General features: G+C 48.9%; 1 non-coding gene and 1 pseudogene across 1 annotated transcript; both read right to left on the reverse strand.

The window, feature by feature from the left end:
- Positions 1–4251: 4251 nt before the first annotated feature.
- On the reverse strand, positions 4252–4393 carry LOC144774581 (5.8S ribosomal RNA; annotated as a pseudogene).
- Positions 4394–4890: 497 nt separating this feature from the next.
- Positions 4891–5044, reverse strand: LOC144774574 (5.8S ribosomal RNA). The gene has a single exon (XR_013600371.1). It is a non-coding gene; the product is annotated as a 5.8S ribosomal RNA (ribosomal RNA).
- Positions 5045–6984: the final 1940 nt, after the last annotated feature.

The following is a 6984-nucleotide window of genomic DNA, read 5'->3' on the forward strand; positions in this document are numbered from 1 at the left end:
CCAAATTGAAGATTTCCCCTACTGTTATTTTTTTGGCATGTGGATAGAATGTCGCCTTGGGTCCCTTCTCTGGAGAAGTTATAGGGGCACATGGAGATAACAGTTCAATAACCATAGGGGACACAAGAACAGAACATTGGTTTCTGACAATCGGTCTTGACAGTACCTATTCTGAACTCCATCCCTTAAAGCTGTGCTCGTCCTCTTGAAGTCACATCTCTTGAAACACTCACACCCAAGCAGTAATGTCTTTCTGCACTCACTAATAGTGTGGTTTCAAATTGAAGTCATGACTACCTTTAGCCTTCCCTCCAGCTCCTCCCCTATTTATCTGGCTCTTCGAATTTAAGCCAAACTCTCTCCAGGTGAGGTCCTAAGCTTAAAACTTTAAATGTATTTTGTCCCTCTCACTGGCACACCAGGCCCCAAGCCTTCATGTAGCTGGCTCCCCAGCATCAGCCTTCTTGGTCTACCTCACATTCTGCTACACACTTATTTAGTGGTGTTCAGTTATCAGTTCTGATAAACTGAAATAGACACCTTTAATGTGCAACATGTTTTCCTCGGCAGCTAGCTATAATACAAATTAAAAAATCTTTACACTGCATCTCATATGGATTTGCATACTGCACCAACAGCAGGTATACCTCGGTCTTAAAAAGGAAGGAGTGAAACATGCCATCCTTGGATGATTGTTTGCAATCAACCCATGCACTTGCTTCAGGCTTCTCTAACCTCGTTAACTACAGCCCAATGCTACAAATATGTCCTCCACTGACCTTATATTATTCATTTTGCATCTTTTCGCTGTTCATTCAGGAAACCTCTAAAACGTATGTCTCCCAACTCTAAGTAAACTAAGACTGATCCCTCCTATCTCCCATAGGATCTTCTCTCGGAGAACATTAAAGAAGGGTAGTTTGGTGCACCCTCCATAGTTACTTAAAATCTGGGGCATTGGTAACTCCAGAGCAGCTAGAATATTTATGATTATGTGCTTTTGTGTAATAACATACGGTGATGGATGTTTCTGGAATGATCCTTGCACGTTTGTGACAGATGTTCATGTGGAATATCAAGGCATTCTCCCACACGTTACAGGTGTATGTTTCACCAATTGGTAGATTTTATGCGGCTACCCACTGAGCCATTTTCATCCCTTTGATATTTGTGCCACAGGTGTGCCTAGAGTACAATTCTCACACAAGAACCCAAGACACAAAATCCTCTCCTTCCGCCCACAACACAGTGCTCACCGTCGCACTGAACCAACATTTTGTGCATGAATGTGAACGATGACATCACTGGTATGCAACAATATATGAACACAGCTCTTATTTTTTTTTTTACTGTTCTAGCAACATGGCACTGCAGATTTGTCCGAAGGACTGTGCTGTCTTACTTTGACTATATAGTGTGTTCGCTTCTATCCTATTATAATAAAACCCCATATATTTCAAAGTTGAGTTCCCTGCTCAATTGCTACACCTGTCGTAACGTATTTTAACTAAGATGGATGCGAAATTATAGGTGGCAAAGGTGTGCGATAGATAACTATCAAATAATTAATATTTACATGGAGCTTGGCCAGCACTGCACCATTTTTTGATGCACTGGTGGCGCTGTCATTGCTCTATATTTACAATGGGGCACATCTAGGCTGATATGTCACTTTTCGTCAGCCTGCATCAGTTATTTCCCTCGTCAGAAGTGGTGCGTGTCTCCCTCCATATGTTCAATGTTCTTTTTACCCATCTTATATTTGGTCTACTATACCTACAAGGTACCCCAAGAGGTAGCATCATTCCCAGAGCCACATCCTCTGTACCAATGTACATATTAGAATACGTAACATTTGATTAAAAAAAAAACAGGATGTGCATAGAGTGGACCTTGATAATCTAATGGAGCATTTCTAGTATTTATTCCCTACATACTAGGATCATCCTTTCTCTCTAAACGCATTACATTTTTTTCATTTTTATACACTACTTCTCCAGAACAATTTGGATACAAATAAGCATCAGTACTATTTATTTCAGGGCAACACACAGGAGAAATACCTGCCTCTTGAGTAACAGTCAGATCTTAGTAGTGCCAACCTGTCAAGTGATATTCCTTTTACCAAGGTACAGATCACCACAATACATTTCGGGCATGCATCCAGGCTACCCTGTTCCCTTTGGCTTTCTGTAATATAAGCAAGGTTCAGGATATCCCAGGACAAATTCAGCTTTCACCTCTACGAATTAGGGAGGACAAACATATGTGTAATTACCAATGACAAGGGGTAGGCGGTCCATAAACTTGGAATCATAATCAGTAACAAGCTGTATTATCCCCAAAGAATTTTCGATGTGTGTCTAAGAAGACATTGCTATACATGGCTCTTTTGCTACGATCTGAAGAACCAGCCTTATATAAGACGCATGATGAGGTAACTTCAGAGCACTCCAATATCCATAACAGCCCCCCTCCCACCAATAGGAACAACAATGTACCTACAACCCAAAATATTTTCTTCCTGAACAACTATTCAAAACCAACCTGCCCTGGGCGCAGGGCAATAAGAAACTGTTTATCTTCTTCAAGAGGTCAACCAAACAGATACATGTTTACTACAATTTAACAAATTAAATCTAGACACCCTGTACTCTCCTGCCGCACTACCAACTCCTCTACTGTTGCCTCACTCTGTATCTCTCTAACCCTCTACAGCAAACTCTAAAACCTACAAACATATGGTACCCATCTTGCAGGTCCTGTCACAAATATTTTTGTTGTTCTCGACCTGGCTGTCTCTTTCGCTATCTGATCTGCAAAGACATTTCCCCTCCCCGATTCATCCATAATTGCTTTATGAGCACTACATTTTACTATTGTCAGTTGTTTGGGAAGAGTCAAAGCTGTCAGAAGTCTCTCTATCAATGGACCTTGTTGAATTTATGGTCCCATGTGAAGTCAAGAATCCTCTCTCTGCCCAGAGGTGTGTTAGACTCCTTGGTCTGTGTTTCAAGACGGGTTGGGTGGGTAGCCGACATTCCTGCAGACCCCTGGTGCCCGGTGTGGGCCTCCCAGTGACCAGTCAACAGTCGTGCCAGGAGCAGGGGGCCCTGTCCCTCCTTCCCTACTCCAGTGTGCCTCGAGGACCAGCCAGAAGCAGGGGCCCAGAGGAGGGTGTGGAGGAGGTTGAATCTCCCTTGGCCCCGCAGTCATGGCAAAGCTGCTGCCAGGGGGGCTGTAATACCCTCCACCAGAGCGGAGGGCCACCTGCCACCCTGAAGCCTTTCCAGCTGACCCGGAGCCTGTCGCAGTGCACCGCCGTGGAGGAAATGCTCTCCGCTGGGACAGGGTAGCGCCCGGGCGCTGGTCCCATGGAGGGGATCCAGAACTCCCGGGCCACTGACCTACCCATCATGTTGCATCATCTAGGTGGACTGTATGGACCCCACCTATTTTCCTCTCAATGGTTTCACACCCTCTTGAACTCTCTCTTCAAAGTTCTTTTCAACTTTCCCTTACCATACTTCTTGACTATCAGTTTATCACCCGCTTTGGGCTGCATTCCCAAGCAACCCGACTCTGAGAAGACCCAATCCTAGTGCGCCGGGGGCTGCTACCGGCCTAACACAGCCTGCGGGTTGAGCCTCGGTCAGAAGGACTTGGGCCCCCTGAGCGACGCCGGGGAGTCAGTCTTCTGTACACATTTCCCATGCCCGCCGGCAGGCTCTTGCCTACTCACTCGTCGTTACTGGGGGAATCCTGGTTAGTTTCTTTTCCTCCACTTAATAATATGCTTAAATTTAGTGGGTCCCCACGTCTCATCTGAGGTCGTAGTCTGAAAAAACGCTGAAGCGTTGGGTGAGAGCAGGGGCCTGGTGTCCAAGCAGTGTGCGCCCTCTTTCCCTGGATCGGAGCTGGAGGGGGTTCGCCCTCACTGGGAAGCCAGCCGCGGGGGAGGGTGACCGAGGCACGTGCATGCAGGCAGCTGGTGGGACACCACAGACAGCCACGTGCGGCATGCAGACAGGTGCCCCTAGATGGACCCGGAGCGGACCAGTCACCGGCCCTCCCTCCCTGATAGAGGTGGGGGGGCAAGGCTAGGCGTGCCGGCGGCATACCTCCACGACAGGACCCAGTGGGGGACCCTGCCACGGGTGATCAGGGGGTCTGACCTTATCGGGGGATGTAGTAACCCTGCGATGGCCCCAGCCACGTACTGGGGAAGCCCCGGGGTGCTTGATGATCGAGCGACCCTCAGACACGCTTAACCCGGGGCCACAAGGTGCGTTCGACGTGTTGATGATCAATGTGTCCTGCACTTCACACTAATTCTCGCAGCTAGCTGTGTTCTTCATCGACTTGCGATCCGAGTGATCCACTGCCCATGTGATGAGACAGCCTGGGCGCCCTGTTCAAAACTTCCTCTCCGGGAGTCAGACTGCACTGTTTGGAGAAAAAAAGCATTACCAGGCGCTTGCCCTGGGAGTTCACCCCCACAAGCGAGGGGGGCTCCCAGGGCAACTGGAGCAGGTAGCCCATCTACGCCGGTGGTCACGGAGGTGTACCAGCACTTTCCGGGTAGGGGAACTGGTTACTAGGAACTAAAGAGACTGGCAGGGGGGACTGAAGATGGGACATGTCTAAATAAATGGGGAATCCCTACTGATCTCCAGGTGCCCCTAGATGGACCCAGAGAGGACCAGTCAACGGCCCTCCCTCCCTGATAGAGGTGGGGGGGCAAGGGTAGGCGTGCCGGCGGCATACCTCCACGACAGTTGGGGGACCCTGCCACGGGTGATCAGGGGGTCTGACCTTGTCGGGGATATAGTAACCCTGCGATGGCCCCAGCCACATCCTGGGGAAGCCCCGGGGTGCTTGATGATCGAGCGACCCTCAGACATGCTTAGCCCCGGGAGGAACCCGGGGCCACAAGGTGAGTTCGACCTGTTGATGATCAATGTGTCCTGCACTTCACACTAATTCTCACAGCTAGCTGTGTTCTTCATCGACTTGCGAGCCGAGTGATCCACCGCCCATGTGATGAGGTGGCCTGGGCGCCCTGTTCAAGGCTTTCTCTCCAGAAGTCAGACTCCACTGTTTGGAGAAAAAAAGCATTACCAGGCGCTTGTCCTGGGAGTTCACCCCCACAAGCGAGGGGGGCTCCAAGTGCGACTGGAGCAGGTAGCCCATCGACGCCAGTGGTCACGGAGGTGTACCAGCACTTTCAGGATAGGGGAACTGGTTACTAGGAACGAAAGAGACTGGCAGGGGGGACTGAAGATGGGACATGTCTAAATAAATGGGGAATCCCTACTGATCTCCTTAATAATATCCAAGACTGATCAGGAAGGCAGGGGCAAGGGCATAGTGCTCCACAGGGCGGTAGGTAGTACATGCTGCCCCATGGCTAGATTAGAGGCCTACATGGCACAGCGAACTGGGGCCACAGCAGGGCCTCTTCTGGTACACGTAGAGGGTCCTGGATTTGCTTATGCAGAACACTGGCTTGGATGCAGCTAACTGTGGGACTCATTCCTTTATGATTGGGGCTGCCACAGAAGCAGTTGCCAGGGTCTTTAAAGAAGAGCAGGTTAAGAGGATCAGTAGTTGGTACTTAAACTGTTATAAGCACTATGTGCGACTGCATATGCTTTAGCCATTAGTAATTCTGTGTGACCACTACACCCAACCAGGTATAGAGGCTACAGATTAGCCATTAGTAAGGCATTGCACTGATCGTTGGTTCTGTATCCTGATTTATTTACAGTTTCTTCATCCTGTGACTCAGGGGAGAAGCTTGCACCGGTTCATCATCACGGAGGAAAGATGTCACCTTGTCACTCACGGTCAACGGTTCACAAATGTACAACACAGGTTATGGCCCAAGTTCACTCTTGGGCCCAAGAAAAACAAGAAATCTGGATAATAGTTCACACTCATGTCCGCTGTCTAAAAGCTTTGTTTTCAGGGGCCCATGAGGTCAGGGGGCATCAGTTAGGAACAAAAATAGTGTTTCATGGTCAGGGGGGACTGCACATTAGGCAATTCAGGGAGCTGGTGAACCTCACTTTAAAAAGAAAATAAGTGCCCACCTTCAATCTGGATCATGCATTTTGGTGACCTGGTACAACTGGGGCGGAGGGTGCTCATAGAGGAGCTGCCCACTAAGGTAGGATGGTTGGCGAAGAAGTGCCCCGATGCTATGATAGTCTGGTCTCAGATGATTCCAAGGTTACAGTGGAGAGGAGGTGAGTCAGTACGAGCGTGGAATCATGTGGTAAAGCGGATCAACATGTGGATCAACAATGAGTTTGAGAATTTGTTCAGGACCACCAAACTGAAGTCAATAGGACATGGCTACATCCGGGGTGATCAGTTCTTTTTGCAGGATGAGGTTCACTTCTCGTCAAGAGGGAATCAGGCATTTATGGAGGACATCCTAGCATGGTTGGAGGGCTTAAGGTGCAGGACATGATGACCTCCTGGTGAGCTGAGGGGGAGGCCAGATAGTTGGGCAACAATGCTGGGCTGTGATGGTAAGGTTGTGATTGGTAAGCATAGTCTTCGGTCCTCAGTGGCCAGGGGCAGTGACAGACGGTCAGTAGGCTGAAGGGGTGCGGGTGCCAAGAGAGTCACTCTTTCCAGTAGGCTGGTCGCCCACCCTCGCAAGCGCATGCGCATCAGGGCGCAAGTATGCAGAAATGCAGCCCCTGTTATGGAGTTAAGGCTCAGGACGTAGGGGGGCCCAGGGAAAATATCTGTCGGATAAGCTGTACCCCCTACGCAAGCTTACTCTGGTTGAGTATTTTTAGTTTAGCGGGATCTGGGGCTGCCAGTCATTGATCTTGCCGTAGGCTCTAGCGGGGACACGCAGAAAGTAAAGTATATACATGTTTAGATTACAGTAGAAATGGCTATGTACTAGAAACATTTTAAGGTTAGACTAGTGACATCATGTATCTATCAATGTATCTGGCCTTT

Source organism: Lissotriton helveticus, chromosome 8, assembly GCF_964261635.1.
Source record: "Lissotriton helveticus chromosome 8, aLisHel1.1, whole genome shotgun sequence".
Classification (NCBI taxonomy): Eukaryota; Metazoa; Chordata; class Amphibia; order Caudata; family Salamandridae; genus Lissotriton; species Lissotriton helveticus.